Source organism: Aythya fuligula, chromosome 2, assembly GCF_009819795.1.
Source record: "Aythya fuligula isolate bAytFul2 chromosome 2, bAytFul2.pri, whole genome shotgun sequence".
NCBI classification, from domain to species: domain Eukaryota; kingdom Metazoa; phylum Chordata; class Aves; order Anseriformes; family Anatidae; genus Aythya; species Aythya fuligula.
Window position 1 is genome coordinate 147,559,790 of NC_045560.1, and position 26,977 is coordinate 147,586,766.

Consider the following 26,977-nt stretch of genomic DNA (forward strand, 5'->3'; position numbering starts at 1 on the left):
TTCAGATGCTCCCCAGTTAAAGCAGGAAGGAATGTTACATGCTATGTGTTTTAAAAGGAAGCACTGAACGTTCTTTGCTAATTATGTTCTTTTTTATTAAGTCCAAGTAGTTGTTTTTTTTGCTTTTTTTTTTTTTTTTATTTGAGGCGAGTTTGGCAAATGATAGTTTTTAATCAAATTACAGAATAAAATAATCGCTTCAAATTGAATGTAATGAACTCTTATTTTACAGGTCTTCATACAGTGAGGATCTGTTAAGGCCACCCTTGATCTGCATTGAAATTAGGCAGGCAGAGTCTTGTTTGAAGGCAAGCAAAGCCAAGGACCAGTTTTCTTAAAAACTAGAAGACATCGTGCCAGGAGGTGCTTGTCCAGAAGCACAGGCTTTAGGAGAAAGCAGGGTGTTAGGGGATAGAGAAGCCTTTTGTCTGTTCAGCAGGTACCTGTGGATAGATTAGGCAAATTGTAGTTAATGGTTTAACGAAGGGCCCAATGCTGCAGCTGTGCTTGACTTCAGTGCTACTTGGCAGTGCTGTTCTAGAGGGTAGGATTAAGACTATGACTTTGAAATTAAGCTTTTCTTATACTTGTCTTCTTCCCAATAAATACAAAGCTTCTGACTGCCAATTCTGAGTGGTACAGCCCAAACAGATGACGTGTAAAAAAAGGCATTAAGGAAATGGGTCTGTGCTGTCCTTATCCACCTTCAGGAGAGCCTCTGAGCTCCAGACCCTTATGGTTTTCTTTGCAGACCCTTATCATTTGTTTAGCAGGAAGTGTCATCTGTGTCAAGCTCTCTGATGTGAGCTGAAATTCAGGAGACTAACTGTGGGAGCAGCAGGATTGATGTAGGCTGCTTTCCGCTGGATTTGACTCTTGAGATTGAATTCCTGCGTGGACTTGGAGATCTGTGTCCCCTTCCCTGAATGACACTGTTCCCTCGGACCTGTCCTCCTCACCCTGTCTGCTTTTCCTGGCTGTAAGGCTGGAGCTGCTCCAGGCTTTGCTGGGTGAAGCTCTCTGTATGTGGAGTTAGCAAACGGGGGACAGCTGAGAGATGCTCACTGCGTTCCCAGCTGGGAACATGCAGGCAAGGCGATGTCAACTCAGAGGCATGAAAGAGTAAGCAAAGCAAAAATACCTTTCCACCGAAGCCCTCGCTGCATGCAAGGCTGAAATCGTAGGAGCCGTTCTTTGAAGTCAGCCTCCTAGTTGTATTGTGAATTTGGCTTTCAGGATGCAGCTTTGAACATGTAGCTGAGGCCTTCGAAAGCCCCAAACCTCTGCTCTTTTAAGTGACATTTTTACATATATTCATCTGCTGGGTACACATATACTTGCACACATGCATAGCCTGTTCCCACCTGGACGTGTGTTCGGGACACTTGTGTTTCAGTTGGACGTAGTCCTGAGGTGTTCTCCCCCCAGCAGATGTTTCTGGAGCATCAGGACAGTCTGTGCAGACTTTTTGCAGCAGTCTCCATCCCTGGGACCCACCACTGCTGGGTCCAGCACAAGGCTGCCACCACACGCAGAGGGGTTGGGTGCAGTTCTCCTGGATGTCTGTGACCAGCCCCAGGGTCCTGTCCTGACGGGAAGGATCTGATGAAAGGATCAAGCCGTTCCTTTGCATTATCACACTGTAGTGAATGGGCAAACACTTCGGTTCTCATCTTGCCTTTGCTTCTGAAATCACCAGCAGCTGTTTCATTAACTATTAATGACCTGCTCATTAATGCTGTAAAAGGCTAGGACCAATCTCACAAATTTTCTGGACTCTTCCCCTGAAATATTTATGACTTGCTCACTATGCAGAAGGGCAAGAGCAACAGCAGAGAACATGCCTCCAAGTTTTGTTGAGCATTATTAAAGAGCTCATGAATATGAAGAAGCTGGCAGGTTGTTTCTTTTTTTTTTTTTTTTTTAACTTTTGTTTTGGCTTGCCGAGCTGTGTGTCTGGCTGCAGGGGTAGGACAGGCCCATAGCGGGCGCTCGCTGAAGCATCGCTGGCTCAGCTGGTCCCTCGGTGCTCCATTACTCCAGGCAGCTTCCTATCCAGGCTGACCTACTCTTCTGTCTGGTCTTCTCCCTCCTTAGCAGAGTTTTCTTATTACTATTACTTAACTTTCTTATTACTACTTTTTACGGGGTGAAAATATTTTATCCCACATAATATGAAAGGACAAGGGATGCTTGGTTCCTTTCCTGGAACCATTACTTATAGCTGATGGACCAAAGTTAAAATGGATCCGGGATGGAATTTCAAAGTCCTGTCCTTCACCAGCATCATCTTCAAGGGTTTAACTTAACAACTTACTTTTGTACTGCTAGGACAAGGTGAAGAGCCTGTTTAGGCAGCCTGGTGGTAACTAAAACCTCATGTTAGCACATGGTCATACCATGCCCCATATGACTGCAGCAGGCCCTGGTGGGACCCCATTGTCACATCAGTCTCCAGAAACGTGCCAGCAGTGTGCTGAATGCAGCTTGGGTTTGACCTCAAAACTAGCATAGTTGTCTCTTGGGAAGACCTGTGGGACTGCAGCCAGCATCCAGATTTTGTGTGACTTTTGTCACTCCTATTTATTGAAGCAATTCCTCCACAAGCTTGAAAATGGATAGATGCAAAAACAGGGTTTCTACCCTTTTGCTGGTGTAGATCTTCCAGGAGCAGCTGCAGTGGAGGCTGCAGAGCAGATCCTGGTCAACTGTGTTTTTTTTTTAGTTACCTGTAGTGCCATTATCCCTCCGTCTGTAGAGCTGCTCTCTTCCTTCTGGAACATCTCCCCCATCATCCCACCCAAGAGCATGAAGCTCCTCCTAAGTTTTGGGAGCCCTTTCCTTATTTCTTCCTTGGTGGTTAGGAGGAGTTGGCCCAAAACAGATGCTGCTCCTCTCTCAATCTGGCATTGAATCACAGGTGAAGGATGTTGCAACATCTCTGTTCCGGCGCAGAGGGAAGACCGATGTAACTCAAAACGCTGTGTCCTGTCCCTGCCAGAAGCACCAGGGATCAGGTATTGATGACGTGAGAAAGCACGGTGATGATCAGCATTTCCAGTAAGCAGAAGCTTACGGTGTCCTGTGAAATAAGCGGAAGAGGGAAGCGTCTCCAAGGGTCAGCTGTGGGATCTTGGTGTCATAACTTGAGCTGCCAGCAGCCAGAGAAATTCCAGATGTGTCTCCTGCGTGCTGCTGAGCTGCGGGTGACACTTCAAGGAAAATGTGTGTCTGGTTGCACTCACAGGCAGATTCCTGATTTCAGCACTTTCAGGCTGAGGACTAGACCACGCTGTGGATTACACTGAAACTCATCATTCATCTTCCTTTTTTTTTTTTTTGGGCGGGGGTGGGGGCACTGTATTCCTGTCATGCCCTGTCAAGATGAAAACCATTGCTCACATATTCAAACAGCGCTGTCTGAGGTCCAGCCTTTAAAATGTCTTAGCATCGAAGTGATCAGTGGAGTGCCAGTAGGTCACTGGGACTTGTGGTTCTCCAGCATTTCTTGTAAAAAACAACTGTTCATTAGCTATATCCACATTTGCCTTGTGTCTCCGGGTGGGTACCCAGGTTTGGAAGTGTTACCTTAAATTGTTATGAAGCCTGATGTGCATTTAGGTTGATTTAGTCACTCCAACCAGCAGCCACATTGGGGCTCAGTGAAGTCTTACTCAGGGAAATGTCTTCAAAGCCTAAATTAAGAGGAAGAAAGGGTAAAATCATCCTCATAGCTGCAGGCTTATGGGTAGAAATGGAGGAGCTGCTCAGCTGGCTTAAATACGGTGGGTTCTGGTTAAGTCTGGGATGAAGCTGTCCTGTAGGATTTTAATCATCCTTCGAGATGTGTTAGTTTCTGTCTGTAACAGCGAGCGTTACAGCTTCATCCTGCATGCGAAATCCTTTCCTGAAACAGTGCTAATCTGGAGTTTACAGATCAGTGCAAACTCTCCTGTTTGGCTTTTTAATAAAACCTTGTATTTCACAGCATCAGCATCTCCACGCTTGCTTTACAGCAACTGACAGTCGCTCCCGTGAACGGAGAGGCTCGGCGTAGAAAGGCACAAGGGCTGAATTTTATGTTTTGTAGGACGCAGGTTGTAATGCACACTGGAAAGTTAGATCGCATCTCGCTTTCTTCTGAAAATAGCTTGGGGTTAAGCCATGCCTACAGCGCAGACTTCTGCCAGCAAAGCTGTACTGGCCAAAAGCATGAAGAGGTGTGATTCCTGAGTGACACAGCCATGCTGGCACAGCCCCAAGGCAAGGCTTGCTTGCGCTGGGAAAAACCACCCTTCCTCGGCCCTGCGAGCTGGTTTTGCTGCGCTGTTGTAGAAGGTGGGCTTGTTGCAATGGCTCAATCTACTGCATAACATTTTGACAGCACTGTGTAGGTATTCGTCTGCTGCTGAAGAGCTTCTGGTGTCGTGGGGGTCTTAGTTCCTATAAAATTTTTAAAGGGATGTTTTCACATCCTCCTCAGCATCAGAGGTGAAAGCCGCATCTTACTGTTGCAGGTCCTCTTCTGTCAGCTGTCTTTGTGTGGCTGGTTTTGGTGTCCCTCCACTTGCTGGGGCAGGGCACAGCAGCTGTTATTCTGGCTGTGCACGACTTAGTACTGTCTAATGTTGCAAGATCCAAAAATAAAAAGTGGAAAAATATGCAGACAGAGGAAACAAAGCACCAGTTTACCTCTTGGACAGAGCATCTCCCTTCCCTCTTCCCAGCACAGCTTTACCCCTTGAATCCTGGAACACAGATAACTCCTTTGGGTTTTTACCACCTACTTCATCTTTCCACAGAGTTTTAATCTTTGGCTTCCTTCAAGAACTGATGTTGTTACACTGCTACTACAGGTCCTTTGGTGAAGTACTGTGCCTTTCTTCCCCCCAGCATTTTAGAGTTACACATTTCTTTGCTTGAGGAAAAAAAAAAAAATCAAGGTCATTCTCTGCATTATCAGGGAACCAGAGAAAAGAGCAGTTCCTTGTGTTTTTTTTAACCTCTTTTTTAACCTCTTTTTTTTTTTTTTAATAAAAGTTGGTTTTTGTTTTGTTTTGTTTGTTTAAAAAAAAAAAGCTCCTGATAGCTGTTAGCATATTTTCCATCCATGTGTTTGTGATGCAGAAAAGTTTTCTTAGAAGAATGACGTGCAGAAGCAGTGAGGAATAAAACTGATATTCACATTTTTCCGTGGGGAATTAAAATCTCTCTTCCCATGGCCCTGACTAGGGCATTACCCTCCCGCCTGTCCTTTTCCTTCTGTGTACCCATGTCCCCATGTTGTGAGTTACTATTCAAATAGCTCGGTTTCTCAGTACGGTATTGGAGGCTCTGATTTCCAAACAGGTCCCTGAGCATGTGCCAATTGAGTGTGACGGATGGCAAAGGCCTCAGCAGACTTGCAAACCTCTTACTGATGTTTGTTTGTGGTTTTTAATTTACCTGTTACCTTTGGCAAAGTTAGTGCAGTAACTCAGTCTGCTGGCATTAGCCAGCTAAATTTCAGATCAGGTAACAGTGTATTGAGATGGGATTATCAACATGAAAACATTCAGATCCCCAACTTGGTCTCCATGGGGAGCGTGGATTCTGACTTGAAACAAATATGTGGCAAGACTGCGATTGTGGCTTGTTTTTCTCCCAAAGTAAGAATGGGAACTGTGTCATCTTTTGTTGTCTTTTCCCTGATCCAGTGAAAATCTGCATTTTTTCTTTGTGAAAATAGACCCAAAAAAAATTATTTTGCTACAGCAAATGCCGTCAAAATGCAAAGGTGAGTCTGAAACACTGAAATGTGATTGCTCTCCAGCGAGTTTCCCCCATGTATTTGCTGGTGCTGTTTGTAGCTGTGGAAAGCAGGGATGCTCGGCTTCCTGGGGCACGAAGCCCTCATATTTAGCTCATCCCAACAGATCACAGGGCACAGGACCTCAGTGTAATATCCTTAATCACTCCTCATTTCCCTCTTCCACCAGCAGTTCTCTGTTACTGTAGGGATGTATGCACGCACCTCAGCACTGAAAAACAACGCTCGCTATTTTTACCTGTTTATTGATTATTTTTTATTTTTCCTTGAGGCTAAACACTAAAGACAAATAAGTTTATGAGCAAAGCATTTAAATGAATATGCAGTTATTATAGCTGATATCAGGGCAAAGGAATGCAAACAGGCCAGTGTGTGGCTTGATGTTTTTAGCTCCTGACCCTCCACCAATTTTTTATTTTGAGCACAGGAAGGGGCCAATATATGACCATATGCTTACAAAATGCTGGTTGCAAATGCATTCCAAACAATGTTGTCATAGTAATGATATGTCATGTATGTGTCACGTTTTATCACATCATGAATGTATCTGCATGACTACAAAACTTACTGTGTCTTCTTTTTGTATTCTTTGCCATAAGTATTAAGAATTGTTTCCAGTATACTTTTGTATCCATTCTGAATAAATTGGAAATGTGATTTCATTTTGTTCAGTACTGGTGGAAAATTCATACTGGAACATTTGCAAGAGATTGCAAGGAAAATGTTAAGTGTGTGCTTAAGCATTGTTGATGTTGATCAAGTTAAGTGTGCACTTAAGCCTTAGGAGCTATTGCCTCTTTCCAAGCATTGGTCTTAATGCAGGTTCTGAAAGAAGGGGAATTGATCTCTACTTACAAGGTTGTAAAGATGGAAGTGCACCTTGAGGGGAGCAATAATCAGCCAGAGCTGATGCAGGTAATTCTGTGAACATTATCTTGGCTGTACCTTTTCATTTTCCAAAGATAAAATCCTTTCAGCATGATCTAAAGATTCCTTCAATTTTCAAAAAAAAAGAAAAAAAAATCTCCCCTTGTGATTTGTTTTCCCTTATTTTTCTTGTCATATAATCGCCTTCGTGTACTTTTAACAAGGTTTTGAAGTTAACGCTACTTTGAGGCAGTGATATCTAGGCCAAAGAGGTTCGCACCTCTCTGGTGTGAGCGAGTTCTTGTGATTTTTGGGGAGGGAGGTCTTGTGATCAGGACGTGGAGGAGCAGGCAATCAAGGCTCCCAAGTCCAGATTCGATCTCTGCAGCTTTCCCCCTTGTGAGCCTTTGGCAAATGAGAGAATAATGCAGACTGCATATAACAATCTTTAAAATAGATCTCCTTTGGGGAGAGTGTGGATTAATTAACATTTCAGAGACGCTTTGAGTTCCTTTGATAGGTGTTGCAGAAATGCAAAAGTGTTTTTTTTTTTCTTGCTAGACATAGGCTATCTAAAGGACAGATTTTAATGATGTTGGTTTACCTCCTAAGAGTTCTTTTTCAAACGGAAGACTATTTAACTTCTTATGTATGTACCAATGTGGAGTTTTACCGCCAACGTAAGCCAATTAAAGTATAGGGTGCCTGGACAAAGACTGGATTTGGTACCTTCGCTTCGTGGAGGTTCATGCTGATAATTTGCCACTAGCCTCAGGGCTCTGATAGCAATTTGCCAGATGCTATACCAAGCCTAATTTGCATCTGTATTTACATAAATGCTTTAATTAAAATTATATGCACCGAGCTGAGATAGATCAGCAGCACTGCCTGCTATTTGTTTATGTTCCCTGACAATAAAACCCTACCTTGGCTTACAGATCATGCAACCTGACAAGGCAACTTGAGGTGTGGACTAGAAACTGGACAGATTTCTAGTTCGGCTCTACTGCAAAACAAGGAGAGGCCTCAATCCTCCACAAATAAATTCTGCCTTTATTTTAGCACCAGAGGTGATTTGAACATCTTGATTCCAGCAGTCAGATTTGGTCCAGGACACTCTAGATTGGGTAGTGCTGTGTAGACATGATTTGTAGCTTCTTGCAACCCATGTCTATTTTGTCACACGTGAAAAAATGTGAAACTCCTCTGAGTACAGTAGAAAAATATTTTAAATGCAGTTTCCATCATGAATAAAATGTTTGACTGCTGTTATCTATGAGCAGAGCATTACAGAATTCCTTGTAGAGGCAAGAGCTCTAAATAAAGGGAATTTCTGGGCTCAAGTAAAGTCTTGGTCCTTTCAATGGGACATGTGAAAGCTTGTGGCTGAGTTGGGATCAAGGCAGTGGAGACACTGACTGAAGCTTTTGCTTAGACTCCACAGTCAATCTGGAAAATGCTAGCATAAAAATACAAATAAGTCAAAGCCTGAGTTAAATCGAAACTGTACAGTTTGCATTGGAACAGCAGAGGTTGCTCTGGTGTCTTGCTCTGGTCAATGTCACTGCTGCTCCACAGTTATTAGGAAATAATCACAAAGTGTCACAAAGGAGACTAATAGTGAGGCAAAGTTACTTAACTTGCTCTATACCAAGTACTTCCAAGCCACTGTTCCATGTTTTGAGACGTAGTGTATAGATCTGAGCATCAGCAGTGCATTTCTCAGGTGACCTGCGGCGACCACCTCATATAAAGTGACTTGCCATGGGACGGGTGGCCAAAACCAGCTTATTGAAGTCCATGTGCAAGAGCACAGGCATACAAAGTGTCTGTATTTGTTGCACAGCAGCCTAAATATCCCAATACAGAGGCCATAGACAGGCTGGGCAGGCAGCCAAGGGTGTGAGGCATGCAGGGCAGTGAGGGGTGTCCAGGCCTGTGGCCACCAGAGATGGCAACTGGGGCCTTCTGGGTGCCATGGCAAGGCAGTGCTTTGTGCTGGGGGGAACGTGGGAGCTTTAATTGGGAACAATGAAGCCAAATTTCCAATCAGCCTTGCTTTATCTCATCAGTAATAAAGGAATGAGAATACCTCCCATTTTAAGTCCACTACCGTGGTTGGATGCTGGTTGTAAACAGGCGTTTCCAATCTAAGTGGAGCAGGAGAAGGATGGGAATGTGGCACATGGGGTTATTCTGGAGCTCAGGAGAAGAAACTTCTCCGTGTGGAAAGCATCCTGCTTGAGTAGGATAGGCGCGTGGGAGGTTTTTAATTTTATGTTAATATATGCTCTGTAGCAACCTCGTTTGGCAGGGTGGCCTGGTGCTTGGCCTACCCCTTCACCCTTCCTGCTGCATCGCCTGGTGAGGAAGTGACAGGAGCCCTGCTCCTTTCCTCTGCCCATTGCAACCCCAAGATGGTCACTGGTGGGAATCTGGGCCGATATCCCAAGTTTTTTACCTCTACTTCTCCCAGGGTGATCCTAACACATTTTGCATGAAGTGGGAGCCACAGAGCAGAGGCAGCCATGGGCAGAGTCACCATGGGCAGCCCAGGGTGGGAAGAAGTTCTTTTTTGAAACCACGGTGTCTCTCTGATTTTAAAATTCACTACCAATGCTTTGAGTTTACCAAGCACTGCAAGCTGGCCGTTAATCAGCCAGCCTTGTCACAACCTGTACATATTTTAAGAATTGTGCCAACTGTTACTGCTTCAGTGATACCTAGAGATTTGGTGGAGAGAAGCCTGGCCTAATTTTTTCAGCGCAGCTAAGGAGGCGTTTTCATTTCCCTGTTTAATGGGACTCTCCCCAGCCTTATTTTTCAAGGCATTTTCTTTGAAAGATTGCAAAGCTCAGAGCAATCAATTAATGCACAGTGGAAGGCAGAAGTCTGGGTGTAATATAGCAACAATTCTGCAATTAGAAGTGTTTTAAAAACTGCACTTCAGCATGGCTCAGTAGTGAGCAGAAGGGCAGCCTGTCCCAGAAGACAGCGATCCAGCCCCTTGAGCTTATTACCAGGAGGCAAGCAGGATTTGGGGAAGCACCTCTTTGGGTGAGCCTCCTGAGCAGTTCATGAGGCTCCTCAGATTGCAATGGGAGATGGGGAAGGTGGTTAGAATAAAAGTAGATGGAGCTGTAGGTGCTGGAGGAGGGTGGAGAACATGCGGTGTGACAGGGAGGCGCTTGGGAGAGGGAACCACCAGCCTAGTGTTGGAGTTTAGTCATTCGTGTATCAGAAACCGTAAATCTGTTAGGTTGGGTTTGGGTTTTTTTTCGTGTTACACAATTGCTGTGGTGGAAACTATTACTCATCTTTCCATCTCAACTCTCCAGACAAGGAAAACGGAGTGTAAAAATGCAACTCTGACAGAGCTTAGGGATCCATCCTGATGATCCTCCAGTGCCAGAGTGGTGTCCCAGAGCCAGGAAGGAGTTGCTCAGCTGAGTCAGATCCCTCTCAAGCTACAAGTCATAGTGCGTGTGCAAATGTCCCCGCTCGCCATGTGCCTGGATCCCTGCAAAAACAGGTCTTGCCAAAGTGTGTGCCCAGCTTCCAGCAAAAGCAAGCTTGCTGATCAGGCTCTTGGGCAACATTTAGTTATTCCCAGCATTGCACCACCAACAAAATATGCAAAAAGCATCTCAGAATTAAAAGGACTGCGTCCTGGAAAAGCACTTGAGAGCCAGTTCATTAGCTCTTTGTTTTTACCAGGAGTTAATTAGACTTCCCAAGTACTTCATAATTTTTTTTCAGCTGTCATCTGGAGTCGCAAGCAATTTTTTGAGTCACTGCTACTACAAACTGTTACCTGTTGCTAGGCATTGTCCTAGAAGTGCCCCTTCTCCATTTCCCACCTATGTGTGCAGATAGAGTTGATAATTCAAGACATCTGCAACAGGTCACCTCATCCTAAATCAAAATCTAGTGTTTTTGTCACCTGAGGTCAGCTCTTTTTTATTATTTCTATTACAGAGAACCTCAAGACAGACATTGAGGTTGAGGAGACAACATAAAACAGAGCTGAAGAGTGTGCCAAATAGTTCATAACCATGGAGCAAGACTTGACAAAGGGCAGAGAAATGGAGAGATAAATTAATGATAAAATGTGTGTGTGAGTGTTTTTCTTGTGCTTTCTCACGTCAGCTTTTCTACACATTGTCAGCTGTCTAAGTTGAGTGCATGTAACAGCAAAGATATTAAATAGTATATAATAAAAACAGAAGCAATGTGGGAAAACGGCATTTACTGAATTTAGAAATCGATCCAGATGCTCTTTTGCTGTTAGACTTTTGACTTTTTTCTTTTTTTCTTTTTAATCTACCTTTTTGATTTGGAGTCACCCAGCAAAACTAATCCTTGGCTCAGGTGGATGTTTGGCTTAAGTTCTGATACTCTTTTTTTCTTCTTTTTAAACTAAAAAAAAAAAAGCTTAAAAAAATGATATGGTATTTGCAGAATCAATAGAAAAGCTGACCCAGATAAAAGTGTGCAGAAATTGGTTTCATGCCCTAGAACTTTTCCTGCATGCTTTTTGATGCAATGTATCTGATCCTTCAAAAAGGAGGTAACACAGAGTGATCTCAGCAGCTTTGAAGAATTGTTCTGGAAGAATAACAAGGAGCACCAGAGAAAGGGGTGTGCATGTGTGCTTTTTTTTTTTTTTCTCCCTTGTTAAATATATTGTGAGAAGGAAGGACTTAATGTCATGTTGCAGGTTATGTTGAAAGATTGGATAAATTTTGTATGAAATCCCTTTTTGTCTGATTTTTAAGTGGTGAAAGCGTGTTTCTCCTGAACAGCTATTCACAGTAGGATGTGAATTGCACTTTATCTTCCTTGGTTTGAACCTTTTCCTACCGGAGTGTGTGGCAAAGGCGTATTTAAATAGTAGCTGGATTTGCTCTCAGAAATGTAATTATGCCCTGGATCCTGAGTCAGGTAGAAGGCTGTAAAAAGCATCGGCTGCTACAGACATACTCCAGCACAAGACTCCAAATCTTAATTTGATTCAAATACAGCATTTAGATCTGTGGAAATGTATAAAAGCTCCAGTGTCTGAACCTGTATTCCTTTGGCTTCCAAAAATGCATGAGGGTGTTCGGAGGTGTGGACCTGGAGGCGTAACAAATCAATGTTCAATACAGCCATCACTGCCAGGAAGGTGATAAGTGGATAGGACCAATTTGTGGGGCTGAAAAATTGGTGGTCTGCGAGGATACATTTTTGTTCCATCTCTTTGTGTTCTCTGCTTGAAAAAAAAAAAAAATCTAGCTGGAGGGAAAGGATGGGCCCCAAGTTACTGATTCCTAACAGAATACGCAGATGCAGTGCCCGGGCTGCACTGGGTATTGCCTGGATGGGGAGAAAAGTCCACAAAAGCAACTGCTGCATGAGTTTTCCCAAAAGCCTTTCAGTCCCAGGGGTGAACAGAGCCATCAGACCCTCTGAGTGCCCACCAAGCCTAGGGGAGCCACACCAGTACAGGGATTTGTGCTGCCAGAGGATGCCAGCCCTGTTAAGCTCATCTCTCCCATTTATTTTTTTTCCCTCAGATGCTGTTTTTTGGTTCTTGGTGTGGGCAGGATTTCTGCTTTCCACAGCATTTCTGCAAGGCACCCAGTGCAGGAGCACTGATGTACCATCACTGGCACATGAGCTGCAGCTTCCCAGATGTTGATACATGCTCTTACTGAAAATAAGAGACTCAACAACACCTACTGGTGCTAGTTTTCAACAGTAGATGAAACACACACACCGTTATTTGAAAGGAGCGAAGTGATTTCTTGCTTTATGTTTACACCCTATGCTCATTTTGTTTCTCGTACCACTTTTGCACTGACGGCTGCTGTGTTTGGCAGGAATTTGCAAACACATCGATGCTTACAGCCAAAAGTAGGAATGGTCTAAACAGCCGGAAAAGGGAAACCCCTTCCCCTTGTGTTTATTTTTATAGCAGCAAAATGTAGTTGCTGGCTGGCCTTGGTCTGTTTTTTGTTGTTGTTTTGATTTGTTTCCCCCCCCCCTTTTTTTTTTTTTTAAGTTGCCTTTCTTTTCTTTTCAGCTTGGGAGTTGAGGGAAACAAAGGAGGAACGAATTAAGAGCAGGAGAAAGAGTGTCTGCTGCATGGCTGAGCTTCATTTGGTGAGGAAATCAGGCTGAAACTGGAGAGACCAGGCCAAATCCAACAACAGTACTGGGAGGCTTTAAAATGTGTCATTCTGACGGTGAATCGAAGTGGGGAAAATAACTAGGGATGTTTCTGGCTGCAGTCTGCTTCCAATAGGTTTGTACACACACGGAGTGATGCTGCTTTCCTGCTGTCTGCATCATTTGCCATGCGTTCCTGTGGGATCCCTGCTATAGGCAATCTCGAATGATAACCCCTGTCCTTTCCAAATTGGCATGTGTGTTCAGACCGTAGGGTCTGGCATGCATTAGCGTAGTTTTGCTTTCTGTTCACTTCAGTTTTCTTTTCTCTGTTGATCTTTTCCTCTCTAGCAGTGCCATTGTTCCAAGCTTAAATATTTGTGGAGGGTAGGAAGGAGCGTGTGGTTCTTGGCTGGTCCCCAACGTACCACATTCTCTGTGTCTCTAAAGCAAACTCGCTTGATAACACCTGGATGGATCTCAGCACCAGGGCTCGGCATCCCTTCGAGTTGAAAACTGAGAAGCAAATGGATAGTGTACAGCTCATTTGTTTAAAACTCAAATAAAAATTACTGCTGTACCTACGCTGGGCAGCAAAAGTGTCCTACAGCAGTGCTACTGTAGCAACCACTGTGTTGGAAAACAGTTATCAGTCATGGTTTTGGCAGAGGAGAGTTGGACAACCGCTTTCCAAAGGCATTTATTACTCTGGGCGAACCTTTACTGCCTTGTCTCATAGGTAACTATCCAGAGGGTGGCAGTCTGAAATGGAAGGGATAAGAGAAATAATGTGAAATAAATTAACTCTGCTAAAAGCCAAATAAATTAATGATGAACTTTCTCCTGGCCAGAAAGCATTCCGCTACAGGACATCACTGAATTTTCTTACACAGTCAAACATTCTTCTCTTTGCTTTAAAGCCCTTGCTGCCAATTTAAAATAGTATACGAAACTGAGATTTCTCACCCTTCAAGAAAACGCTTTGATTTGTTGAGGGAAACTAGGAACAGTTAAGAAAATAGAAAAGAAAGTAATATGTCTTTCTCTTGTGCTGACATCCACAGCTAGGGATGTGTTGAAAAGCGAATGTAATCGGCTTGGAGCGATGCTTTCCCATTCTTTTTCATTTGGGTTCAGTCCTTTGGTTCCCCCTGAACAAAACGATGGTGAGCTGAGGTTCAAAGAGGCTGTATGAGCTGAGCGGAGACACGGCATCAGGACCTTGTGCTCGTGGCTGTCATGCTGCCAAGGTGGAGGGGTCCCTCGCAGGAGTCTCCTTCTCTTCCCATGCCATGCCAGAAGCTGCAGCAGCCTTTCCACTCCCAGCCTCGCCTGCCTCCCTTCATCACACCTGAAGAGAATGCGGAGTCCCTGCTGCCTCTCTCACCATCCCTTTCAGTGCTGGGGAAGGGCAGCCTAGTGCCCAGTGGGGCAAGGATGAGATTGCCAGGGATGAAGAGGTACAGTGACATCCCCAGGCACCACCGGGTGTTCCCAGTTGCACGGTGTGGCACATGGTTCATGTGCTTGCAGAGACCTCTGGGCAGTTCTGTGGGGTTTTGTTTCGTGGTTTGGTGGTGGTGGTTGTTTTAACGGCTTTTTCACTGCATATTCAGTTCTTTGATGGAAACTCTGGACTTTTGTTATGGGTTTGGCTTAGGGATAGGGGCGGAGATGGTTTAATTAAACTCTACGCTGAACCTTCCAACTCTGCATTCATCATTTGCCCTGCAAATAGAACAACTGTGAGGTGGTCTGGCTTGGCCCATGGTAGCACTTTGGCTATGCCAGGAATACTGTCCATGCATTTCCATCCCCATGTCTTTGCTCAAACTGGGCTATTCTTACGTGATTTAAGCACATGGAGATCATAGGGCACACATAAGCTTTATAAAAGTGGGTGGAAGTGAAGGATCTTCATGACCACAGTCTTCCCTTTCGTTGAGGGTTGCCAGACACGGGTGAACGTTCGAGGAGGAGCTCGGTGGAGGAGCTGCAGCACACAGCAGTGCCCCGCCAGCCAGCAGCTGCTGGGGCGCTCGGGACCCGCCGGGATAATGGGGATTTTCAGCACATTGAGACAGACAACTTCCAGGAAAGCTTGTATCTGCTAATCATGCCATAATAACAGTCTGCAATCTCCAGGCTGTAAACCACCCATTTCCTACACAGCTGTGAATATTTAATTTGATAGAAGGCATTTCTATTCTAGTGCTCAAAGTAATTCGGCTCACTAAGGTTGTAATTTTTATCATGGTAGGTTTTTTTTGGGAAATCTAGATATAAGCTAGACGGAAAAGTTAAGAAATGCCTATTGGGATACAGACACCAGGGGGTGAGGAGCTGACTTGGACTTCATTGTCCTATAGCCTTGATGTCTCAGGCAGGGCATGGCCAATGAATGGGGGAAACCAAAAGCCACCAGGCAGATGGAGGGCTGAGGACTCCTCCCCATTGCATCTCTCTTACCCAATCCATGGGACAGCCCAAGCCTGGCATTTTGGGGCAGCCAGAGGTTGGGAGCATGGTGATGGGTCACCAAAGCCTCATGGGGCTGCTTGCAATTGTTGGAGGGTTGGCGTTGGAGGTGTGACCTGCTCCACGTTGATGCTTGGGGCAGAGTGGCAGTGGGGATCAAACTACCCAGTTGGCATCTTTCAGGAAAAGAGGTCGAGGAGGAGTTTGGGTTTTATTTTTCCTCGACTCAAGTGCAGCTGGGGAAAGCAAGTGCTTTCAGGACTCCCAACTCCATTTCTCTTTGTATAGTGTTCTTTTGCAAAATTGATAATTTCCTTAGGTTGAAAGAGTCTCAAAGGAACTTTACTGTCAAGCTGCTAAAAAGTACAGCTATTTCTCTTCTCGGCCCTAACAGCAGTTCTGGATTTACATTTTAGTTCACTAAAGATATTTCAACAATCTGTTTTTTGGGGGGAAATCTCTTACGAACAATGAAAAATAATCCCATTTTCAGGTGGTTAGCGCTGTGATGTTTGGGTTGCAGAAACCTGCTAATGTTCGTAGAGTGACACACTTGTTAAAGTCTTTCTGTTTATTTGTGGTTTTCTGTTTGTTGTCGTTGTTTTGACATGAGATGCCACTTTTCTTTTTGGAAAGCGTCCAGAATGACGAAGCGGGGCTTGGGGCTGGTGGTTGGGTTGCGCCTGCTGGTTGGCAAGCAGAGAAGGAAGGAGCTGGAGTTGTCCTCCCTAGGCTGCAGGCCAAGTACAAGCACACGGAGGCGATTCCTGTGAGTCAGGTGGTGCGTGGCAATTCATAAATCACCGTCACCTGTTCCGTACGTGTGCTCGCCAGGACACCACGCTGGAGCCAGCGGATACAAATCTCTCCCATTCCTGTCCGTGACCACGCAGCCGTGTACGTGGCACATGTAGAAGAAGGCAGGTTGTGGTCCAAAGGCAGTGTGGCTGCACATTCACAGGTGCCTGTCTGTGGCTGGGAGAGATCTGTTCTGCCTTCACCTGGTCCCGTGGCTGTGACACACTTCTGCAAAATCACATTTTTGAGGAATGAGTGCGGCTTCCCCTGACCTGAGCTGGTCTGGAGTAATGCAAAAAGCACTTCAGGAGCAGCCATTCAGGAGTAGCTGCTCAGGCTGAACAACGTTGGGCAAGACCTAATTCCTTGGTATTAGCAATTACCTACCGGATGCAAAGAAATATTTGGCATTTCTGTGCGAAATGTGTCGTGACTACTTCTTCCGCAATCGCCTAACTCCAGACTTTCAAAAGCAGCAGCAGATCTCCCAGAACCGTCAGGTTGTTTGTAAGATCTGAGATATGTGTGCATATATATGTATATATGTATATTGCCAACACGTTTCTGAGCTGCTGTCTTAAATCATGCTCTCATAGCCACGAGGGGTAGAAACTTTTTCCGTGAATTCTGAAGAGGATTGCGTGGTGCGGCACAAGAGCGAGGGACTGGGTTTAATCACCCAGGAGATTTCCTCTTGCTTTACATCTCCTAAAGCTGGGATCCTCACAGAAACTTCACTAGCTGAGTCTTTAGGAAAAGCACCAAAAATTGTGAAGCTCATTATACAGTCCTAAGAAGCGATGGCACTTTATATAATGTATTTATTTCAATTGACTCCCTAACCAGAGGTTAGAAATGAGGCTACTTAGCACTACAGGCAATTTTGTTAGTGGCTGAAAGCATTTTATCTGTAAGGGCATTTTTGGTCCTGTTGGGAAGACATGGGGCCACTTCTATGCATTGGACACAGCACTGAAAAGGCAGGATTTCAGAGGGTGTATTCAACATAAGATAAGCAGACTAAGCCCATTAAAGACAGAAACTGCTTGGCACCAGGATTGTAGCACAGAATGGGAGAATTGAGGGATTTTAACCCAAAATTCTGGTGCCAAGCACTTTCTGTCCCTTCAGCAGGTGGAGGGGTAAACGCCAGTTTCTCAGTTACAATTCAGTGAAACTCATGTTTTGCCTTACTTTGAGGCGGAGCAAAATGGGAAGCAGTTTCCCTTTTATCTATGAATAAACATGCAGCTTCTTCTATTCTAAGCTCTTAGAAAACATCTTTTGGTTGTGTAACAGCTCCTGGCCTCCCAGCTCCTCGAGTAGCTCTGATATTCCTTCAGGAAATCAAACAGTGGCTTCCTCTGAAAAGAGCCAAAAAACACCTGACCTGCTGCTGGGAAGGAGCGAAAGACTCCAAGTGATTTCTTTCTAATTTGCTGTCAGGTTTTCCAGCCAGCCTTCCTCTGTCCAGATAACGCGGAGAGCATGAAGTTTTTTACTGAAATTCCTCAGCTCGAGCTGAAGATGCAGGCGGTGCTGTGGGCACCGCTGAAGCGATCGATAAGATTCTGTCTGGCGAGCAGGGTATTTGGCTGGATGTACTGCTTTTGCAGCTGGATGGATTGCTTTTTTTTTTTTTTCTCAGCCCGGTCCTGTGACCACTTATTTTCCCCTCTCCTTTTCTTCACAGCCCCTCAGGCAGGGTGTTTCTCAGTTGTGTGTACACACACATGCACAGCTGCTACTGCCAAACCCTTCCCTCCCAGCGCTGAGGGGGGAAATACATAAAAAAATAAAGGAAGCAAAACCAAAGAAAGCAAACTTTAGCTTTAGGACCCAGCAGGTGAGTCCCTTGAAGGAGAAGGGCGATGAGCCAGGCACATTTTATTGAAGCTCCCAGTAGCCAGAGCTGGTTCTGGCCCATGCCTGCAGCAGATGTGTCGTGGGTATTTCCAGTCCGACATGGCAGGATGGCAGGGCATCCCTCTGTGAGTGCTCCCCACTGTCGTTTTGGCCTCAGAAATGTGGATTTTCTTTTTCCCCAGAGGCCCCCAAGGTATGTGGTGTTACTGTACATGCTAGAGCACCAAACCTTCACATGATCCTGTTGGTGGTCAGTGGACATTGCTGCAGTTCCTGTCAGTCAGCATTCCCAGGTCTTGTCAAAAAACTTGTGGGCAGAGAGTGGAAGGGTTGTTTGCTGTTTTGCAGTTTTCTCCTTTTTTTTTTTTTCTTTCCCTGACTTACAGAGCTTTCTCCCTCTTTTGTAGGTATCTGAAGTTCTGCTCGCCTTGAGAGGCAGAAGAACTGAATTCCCAGGATGTAAGAAACGCAGTGCTGTGAGTAGCTGCTTTATTTCTATTTTCCTTTTAAGTGAGAACCCCGAGTTTTCTCAAACAGAAGGAAGCATAAAAAGAAAATTAAAAAAAAAAAAAAAGAAAAAGACATTTTTAGAACTGTTTACAGCAAGCAACTCCAGTGCTTTGGAACCAGTTGTGTGTCTTTGGCACCTCTGTGCAACCCACAAAATGTAGCCAGCATTGTATTACCACATAGGCTGAGTAATTATCTCGCTACAGATATGAACCACATGAATGCATTTAACTATGAATATGGTCAGCAGAATGGACCATTAGCACCATCTGAAGCTTGTTTGTTATTTTCAAGCCCTACCAGCCATTAAAAGACAAAACATTGCTGGAGAGTTGAGGCAAGGAATTCCTCAGGAAGAAAGCCTGTGTGTTTTGGAAGGGGAGAAGAACATGGGTTTGCCGTGAGGTGGTTTTTGAGTGTGTGTGTACAGCTTCCCAGCCCTGTCACCAAAACAGAAAATGATCCAGTATCTAGCTCTTCCCTAATCTGGTCAAATAACTTCAGAGCCACTTTTACACCACATGAGGTATCTGCAGGCTTGGCTCCCTCCCTTGCTCCAAGGCACTTTGGCCAATATTTTATGGAGTTGGACTCAGTGATCCATGTGGGTCCCTTCCAACTCGGGATATTCTATGATTATGAGTATATGCACATATATTTGAGCAGCAGCCACCCCATGGCTTCTTCCTCTGCATTGCCAAAGAAGCCGGGGCTGGTTTGTAGCTCCTGAGCTGCAAGAGCTGGGGCTGCACAAGACAAACCTCTGTGTGCCCCAGGGCAGCTCCTCCAGGCCATAGGGAAACAGGGTTAAAATTTGAGTGTTTGGGTACCACTGCTCCGGGCTTCACTGCTTTTCTGTAAGTTTTCCTAGCAGAGCAGCTGTACAGGGGTTGGGGTTTTTTGAGGTGTTTAAAAGCAGGCCGAAGCCCATTCCATTTTTACCCTCTTCTGTGGTGATACAAATCTATGGTTACTTGGAAATCAGGAGAATTTTGTTTCCATTTATATTTCAGTGGCATACAGCCTGTTTTGTGTTACACCAACACAAATCTATTTGGGCTAGAGCAGAATAAAACCCCAAATTGAAATCAGCCTGAAAAAAATAAAGGCCTTTGTTATGTTAAGAGGAAAGAAACCGAGTCCATCAGTGTTCGGAAAAAAGACCTGGTAAAAATTGCTAAATAAATACCTGGCAGGCATTCAGAAATTGGTAAGCAGAAACCCAGCAGTAGGGAATCCTGCTTCCAGCTTTTTGTGAGGGATACCAGCACGAAGTCCTTTGCTGGGAGAAAAATGGTGTGAGATTGTGATGGTGTTTTGGGTTTGTCCTCAGTAAGTTCTGTTGTCTGTAGTCTCCCTTTGGATCAAAAGCATTTTCTCCCCACTCCTTGGTGTTTAATGCCGCATGAGGCCTGCTAATCGAGCTGTGGGGTTTATTTTTTGTCCGTCACTTAGAAAGCACCGCACAGAAGGGGCTCTGGCCTTGTTCCCTACAGCCATGCTGGCTGCAGGGAGGTGGTGTGGGGGAATAAATTCAGCAGAAAGGTGCCACGTTACACGTTGTGTCTCTCAAAATATGTCCATCCATTAGAAATGCTGCTGAGCAACCTCCTCTTTGAGATGAGCATTTTGTTTTCTGTTAAGTAGGCAGTGCTGAAATTTGGCCTCTGCTCTGCAAGCACCTCTGAAGCCCTGACAAATCCTTGTCCTAACGCACCCATGCAGTGCTCGCTGCTGCAGAAGGAGTAAACACGGGGACCTGCCCGTGCTGTGCTCCAGCTCTTCAAAGGCAGACGGCTGGTCCAAGGTGGATGCTGTCTGGGTTGTTAAGTCAAAGCAACGCAGCGGTGCAGGAGGTTCTGATATATCACGGCTGTGTTAAGAGGGTGAGAGATAAAACAGAAGAGCAGGCTGCTTGGAAGCCGCCCAGGTGACTTGTGTACGGTCTCAGATGGCTCTGAAATTATTGCAGTGAGAAGTAGCCATTTTTCAGCGGTAAAAGGAGACAGTAAATCCCCATTTACTTGTGTTGTAACACCCTGGCATGTGAAAGGCTGCTTGGCCAAAGCCAAAAAGAACTGGGCAGCATGAGATGGCTGCAGCGGGGCACTGCCAAATGAGAAACAACACGTAGAAGGTGGAGGAGAAACCGGAGGTGGAACATCTGCTCTCTGCATTACCCCTCCTGTACTGTCCTGCAAAATGCTTCAGGACCAGGCATTCAGCCTGGAGAGGTGCTATGGAGAGAGGGGAGAGCTGCTCAGCTGGGAAGTTCCCCTCCATGGGGTTTTGTTTTTGTGGGAGAGAGGAAGGACCAAGCCCTGGGAGGAGGCAGGGGGAGAGCTTCCTCCAGGTCAGATCCACTTGAGAAGCATCAGCAGCTGTGGTGTGGCTGCTGTCCCATGCTGGGATGCTGTGTGGGGGGACGAGGTGGTGCCAGGGCATGCTGCAGCATCAGGCTGCTGAGACATGGCAGGTCTGGCAGGAGAGCACGAAGGGCAAAGAAGCACATTGTATGCATTGGAAAAGCTGGGAAAAGGTAACTTGGAAATCTCACCCATTTTCTATCAGCACTCCCAGATGTGTAACTGTGAAGAGGATTCTTGTTGCAGGGGACCTTTCTCTGCCAGATACGGTTTGGATGGATTTGGGGGACTTCAGGGGTTTTTTTTGGTGGTAGTGGTGGTGTTTTTTTTTAGTTTTGTTTTGGGTTGGGTTTTTTTTGCTATTTGCAGCTTGAGCAACGACTTGACAAATACTTTCTATCAAAGCTCTGACAGCGGGGTGTCCTCTGAATACCAGCACTGTGCTTAGGCACTGGATGGTGCCCTCGGCCCCCAGCCAGGAGAGGGTGAGGAGATTTCTTCCGTGTAACATCAAGTCCACCTCTGTCCTGTGGCCAGGGCAGGGAGGAGGGCAGCTTTTCCCAAGTGCTCAGCACCTCCTGAGCTTTGCTAAGACCAGGGCTGATGCTGCCTGGCTTTCCAGCAGCCCCAATGTGGCCATCCCTAAGGATCCGGTCCAGGAGGCAGGAGGAAAGAGAATAAAGCAGATTTTGTTCCATTCTTTGTATTTTTTTGGTAGTGTCTCTTCTTCCTTTTCTTTTCCATTAAGCATGATGTCACTAATGACATCAGTCCAATAACTGCTTGCGGTTGTCATAGTCACAGCCTGTGACACCCAAACAAAGCAGCAGGAAACCAAGCTGCCCTACAAATGCTGTAATATTCACCACATTCCTTTTGATTAATAACTACGTGATTAGGTATTTAGTTTCCATTAGGAAAAAAAATAAAAATAAAAAAAGGAGTGGGGGGGCTAAAAGAACAAAATGAAGTCGCTGTGAAGGGGAAGGTTGTCCGTGACTCTGAGCCATGCAGCTGTGCTTCTGCTTCTGGTTCCTCTTCCCTCAAATCAGTGTTGCCCTGGGACCTCAATGTTCAACTCCCTCCTGCAGCAGTTCCCTTCAGTGATTCCTTCACGGTGACACCGTGGCATGGATGAAGGCAACGGAAGAAGTCCCAGTGCCTTCAGTGCAAGCAGTGTCCCCTTGGAAAAGCCTCCCAGGGCAGCGAGTGCCCGTTTGTTGTTTTAAATATATAAAATAAAGAGATTTGGCGTGAAGGGGCAGGGCTGCTCTACACTGGCAAGGTTTCTTCTCTTCTTCGGAGTTTGCACAGTTGGCCTGAGGGTCGGAAGGCACCCGCTGCAGGACAAAACTCCAACAGTTTCTGAAAATCCTTGGCAGGAACAGATGGGGAGTGGATGCTCTGGTGTCCCGATGAGAAATAGGGGGCTGGCAGGGAAGGGGCTGTGTCACCCCTTCGCCACCACCACCCAGGCTCCCCACACCAAGCCCCCCTGTCCCTGGACACCCATGGGGACGTGCACACCCCCAGCATGGCTTCCCCAAAATCCGTGAGCTCCTGTGAGTGGCCAGGGTCAACCCCGCCGAGCTGGGGGCAGAGTCCAGCAGCGAGCGCTGCCCGGCTCCGGGGCCACAGGCGCTGGCAGGGGGGGTGCTCATTATATAATAGCTGGAGGTTGATTAATATGCCGTGAGTCAGAAATGCTGGGGTATTTTAGCTTTCTCCAGTTGCCATGGCAACGTTATTTTAACAAATAGCTTTTTAATATTTAATTAAAACTCAGCTTTTGGCAAGCCAGGGTAGGGACTATTACAATCGCTACTACAAAGGGTTAGCCATGGGTTTTGGTGGTTGATTTGTGTTTTTTGTTTTTTTTTTCCTTCCCCTCCCAGAACTGTCAGTTTCCAAAAAAAAAAAAAGAAATCACTGTAATTCATTAGTTGTGAGAAACGTGTGCGCGTTCCCAAGACACAAAGCAAATGTGATGCAAATCTGCAGTCGCAGTTGACAACTGAAGGTTGTCGCTGCTCTGAAATGCCCGGTGCCAAGCTGGCTGTGTCGGGACAGGGCGGTTTGATGGTGTTTATTAAGCGCTGCTTTGTCACCAGACTTCCTCGCTCTACCTTTGCCTGCTGGGTGAGATCATGCCCGTTTTGTTTGCTTCCGTGCCAGGTTGGATGCTTTTTCCCTCGCCAGCTTGTAGAGGCTGGTGCCTGGGGCCAGCCCGGGCTCTGGACCGATTCCTGGGCTTTTTTTAGGTGAGCTCCTCCGCTCCCTGGTACTGCGGCGGAGACGAATGAACAGAGAACTTGGTCTCAAGAGGAAAATAAATATTTAACAGCTCTCTTTGTAAATACCTTTTATTTATAGAACGGTTGCAGGTTCTGCCGCGCTTGGTGAGCGGGGATGCTTTTTATGCAGGAATTCTGCCTTGAGGGACTCGGTGGATACTTAATGTCATTTGTGATATAATAATGAAATAAACGTGTCGGTCTCGTGGGATTCCCTCACAACCCCTCTTTGCTGTGATTAACTCCACTATCGCACACTTCGTCTCCATTCTCGTCGCATCGCTTCATCTCGTACTGAAATGTTATTTGGAAATAACACCTTTATTTCCTGCAGGGAGGGAACGGAGGCTGTTCGGTGTTTTGACTTACACAGAAGACTCTGAAACTAGAGGTATCTCCATCACGTGCCACCATCACGTCTCACCAGGTCCCTCGCTTCCCAGAAGGCTGGCACAGGGCTGTTATCCTTCCCCCTTCCAAACAGCATGGCTCGTCTGTCAGACCTATGGCTTTCCTTCCTATTTATGCTGAAGGCATGCTATTGCAACAAAAAATATAGTATTGCTGCTGTAGTATTTCAAACAGCGCATTGGGCAGTTCTTTAAAGCATTCTTCTGGGTTGCATCCCATATTTCTGTGCATGGAAGGTGTTGGAGACTGCTGTGGGCTCTGGGGAGGATTGAGCTTAATATCTTACTGCTAAGGAATCAAAACTTCCCTGCTGCAAAATCAGATTTGACTGGTTTTGTAGCAAGCAGGGGTCTCAACATGGCTTGTAAAGCATCAGCCAAGGTCACTTTTGCTGGTGAATAGAGGGAGGTCCTGCTGTGCCAGGGACAACGTGATGGGGAGCACGGTGACAGGGGCTCGGTTGTGCCCAGGTGGAGGTGGCTGCAGAGGTGAGCAGTGGCTGCTGGGGCCAGGAGCACATGTGGGGAACAGGACCTGGGCTGCGAGTGATTCAGGCTTCCAAGCACCATGTGATGTGGCAGGTCCAGCTCATCCAATCTGCCCTGGAAAACAGCTTTTGAGGTGGAAAGAAAAAAAAAAAAAAAAAAAAAAAGAAGAGTTTCTCTAGGAGGGAAGAAGCAGAGAAGAGAAACTTCTTTTTTGTTTGGGTAGATGTGTCATACAGAGTCTTCCTGAAAAGGCAGATGTGATTTGCACGGGGGAATAAAAGCTGTGCTGCAAACACAGACTGCAGTGGAAGAGCTCAGCTGGTCCCCAGCAGAGCCTGAGCACTCAGGGCTTCTCATAGGGGTGAGCAGCAGTGCAAGGCACTCTGTAGGTTTTCAGTTTACACTAAGCTTGGACCGGCACGTCATTTTGGGAGGCACAGCATGACCTCTGGCAGACCAAGGCAAGACCCTCTGTCCTTATGAAGGTTTAATATCTCTGCTCACACTTTGTATTGCAGGCCAGTAATCTTGCCCAAATCCCCATCTAACCAACCCTGGAGCTTCTCCCCCTCCCCAAAACTCTCATTCCCCATGCTTGAAGCCAGCCCCAGGTTTGCTTCCTTTCCTCGCCGCTGGTCCTGGTTGATTCAAAACCCACGCTGCTACCTTTGTGTCTGCCTGGAAGGTGAGAACAACAAGGGACGGAGTAGAGAGCCAGGTAAATTGCAAGGAGGCAGGTGGGAAGTGACAAAAATCACAATAAACTTCCCCGGAGCTCCCTGTGCTCCCCAGGATGCAATCCCCCCACCTCGGCTGCCGCGGGAGGTTTTTGGTAGCGTTGTCTCTAGCTGACTGCTTGCTCCCTACGGGGTCTGCTGGAAATCTGAGGGAGCTGGCACCCTGAAGGCAGGAGCTCTTCAATCTGCACGTCTGCTTACGTACTGGAGAGCACACCCTTGTCTCGCAGCCCGGCGCATGCAGTGGAGGTGAGCATCACGGGGTTTGCATCCCAAGTAGCTGCCTGCGATGCAGCTGTGATTCTTGCACGGGTGGCATCATTCAGGCCCCATCTCGCTGCTTTTGAGGCTCGGGAGGAGCATCACGTACGCAGCGAGCGCTGTGCTGGTGTCTGAGCTGTCTCCGTTCTCCCTGCCAGCGTTAGTCATGGCTCAGGTGCAAACAAACCCGGCACATTTCCTGTCTGTGCTCCTCAAAATGAGCTCAAACCGGGCTGTAGCTGTGTGTGCTGCTCCCCGACACCCAGTCAGGATTGCGAGGGACGAGTCCAGCCCCAGCTGGGTCTCGGGCAGGACAGTGAGCATGGGTGGGGAGGAAGAGCAAGGACAGCACCCGGCAGCTTCTCCAGGAGAAGACTTGAGGTCCTGCGGCATGGGGAAGTGTATTTGTCACCAAAGAGGTTGTTGGTTTTGTGGTGTTTTTTGTTGTTGGTTTTTTTTTTTTTTTTTTTTTTTTTTTTTTTTTAGCTCTTGTCTAAAATATTCTGTGGTCCCTATTGCTGGTGCAACCTTATTCTCTAATTTCTTTCTTTATTTTTTTTCTGAAATAAAAGAGCCCGCTGAGTGACCGTGGCCAGACCATTTCTCTGGTGCTCAAGGAGTGTGGGCAAGGAGCTGCCTCCTTCTCTGACCCCCTTCTGGTGGAGTCGGGAGCGAAATTTCAGAGGAATTCAATGAGCCAGGCTCAGCCCCTTCAAAAATATTTGGATAGCACTAGGAGAAAGCACTTGTGAGCAGGTGAGAAGCAGCTTGCTTGTGGCAGCACACCCTTGGTAAGGGCTGCTTTTGTAATGAGCACAAGCCTTTTGGTGCACATTAGGGACCGAAACCTCAGCATCCTGCAGCTGCAGCGTAACGTGCAGCCCTGCCTCTTGCAGCTGTACATCGTGCTTGGGTCTGGTGCTGCAGAAATTGTGCCGCTGCTCTTCCTCAGCTCCAAAAGCGACTTCCTTTGCTGTCTGTGAAGACCTGAGGGTGCGTTTCGTGTGTGTCACGAGGACGTCTGAGTATCTCTTTCCAGCCACGTCTGGCTGAGTAATTGTGTCACTTGGATCAACTCCTGACGGCGGCGTTACACTTGGGCCAGTCCTGAGGTGGCAGGGAAATTGGAGGGATGCTCAGTGTGTTAAAAGTGGTGCAAGGCTAGCAGAGCCTACAGCACCTTGTATCATCTTGGTGGCTTTCAGGTGGGTTTTGAGCCTGGGAAGCAGGTGGGGATGTGATGAAGGGAGAGGAGGGAGATGGTGACCTCCATAGAGCTGGGTTTCCAGGAGGGGTTTTGCTGTGCCTCCAGCGATGGCTGGGATTTCCCACAGCCCCCTTCCTGCACGGGGTCTCAGTCAGGACTCGTCGGCCCCTCCTGCAGCCACCGTTTCGTGCCACGGCCGCGTTGCAGATCCCCTTCTGCTTGGCTGCACGCTGCTTCTTGGCAACCCAGCTGCCCTCTCATCCTGCCTGTGCGTGATTTTATCGCTTCCTCAACCCGGTGGGTTTAATGGGAAGTCTTCGTAGCGTGTATAAAAAAATCCTAGTAGGCTTAGCTGGCGAATTGCACCCGCAAATCACAGCCCCTGTGCGCCTGTTCCTGACACCTCCCTTCTGCAATGTGTCTCTTACCTCCCAACCAGCGCGCTGCTGTGCCCATCAGGTCTCTGCACAGCAATAGATATGTATCAAAGATGTTGCTTCTCCTCCTGAAAACCTCACTGTGCTCTGCGGTGTATCCACAGCACTGGGCTCAGGTGTAGTGGCCTCTTCCATGTCCATCTGGGGTAGCAGTGCAGACCCAGCCACCACCATGGTCAGCAGATTAGCAGCAGTGCTGTCAGACACCTGTATACAACACATGGGACCTCAGGTTTTTTTCCAGGGCATTGAACTCCTGGGGGTCCCATCAAATGGTTTTGGAGACCTGGGTCGT

General features: G+C 46.5%; 1 protein-coding gene across 4 annotated transcripts in view; it reads left to right on the forward strand.

The window, feature by feature from the left end:
* The window catches only part of ZHX2 (zinc fingers and homeoboxes 2), a 67,242-nt gene that overhangs the window by 9,254 nt on the left and 31,011 nt on the right, over window positions 1–26,977 (forward strand). For 3 of the 4 annotated variants that reach the window (XM_032182565.1, XM_032182566.1, XM_032182567.1), the window contains exon 2: window positions 18,379–18,447. The gene's annotated coding sequence lies outside the window, so the exon portion shown is untranslated. Of the gene's footprint in view, window positions 1–18,378; window positions 18,448–25,767; window positions 25,795–26,977 lie in introns of those variants that run through there. The other variant, XM_032182568.1, reaches the window with a different exon arrangement.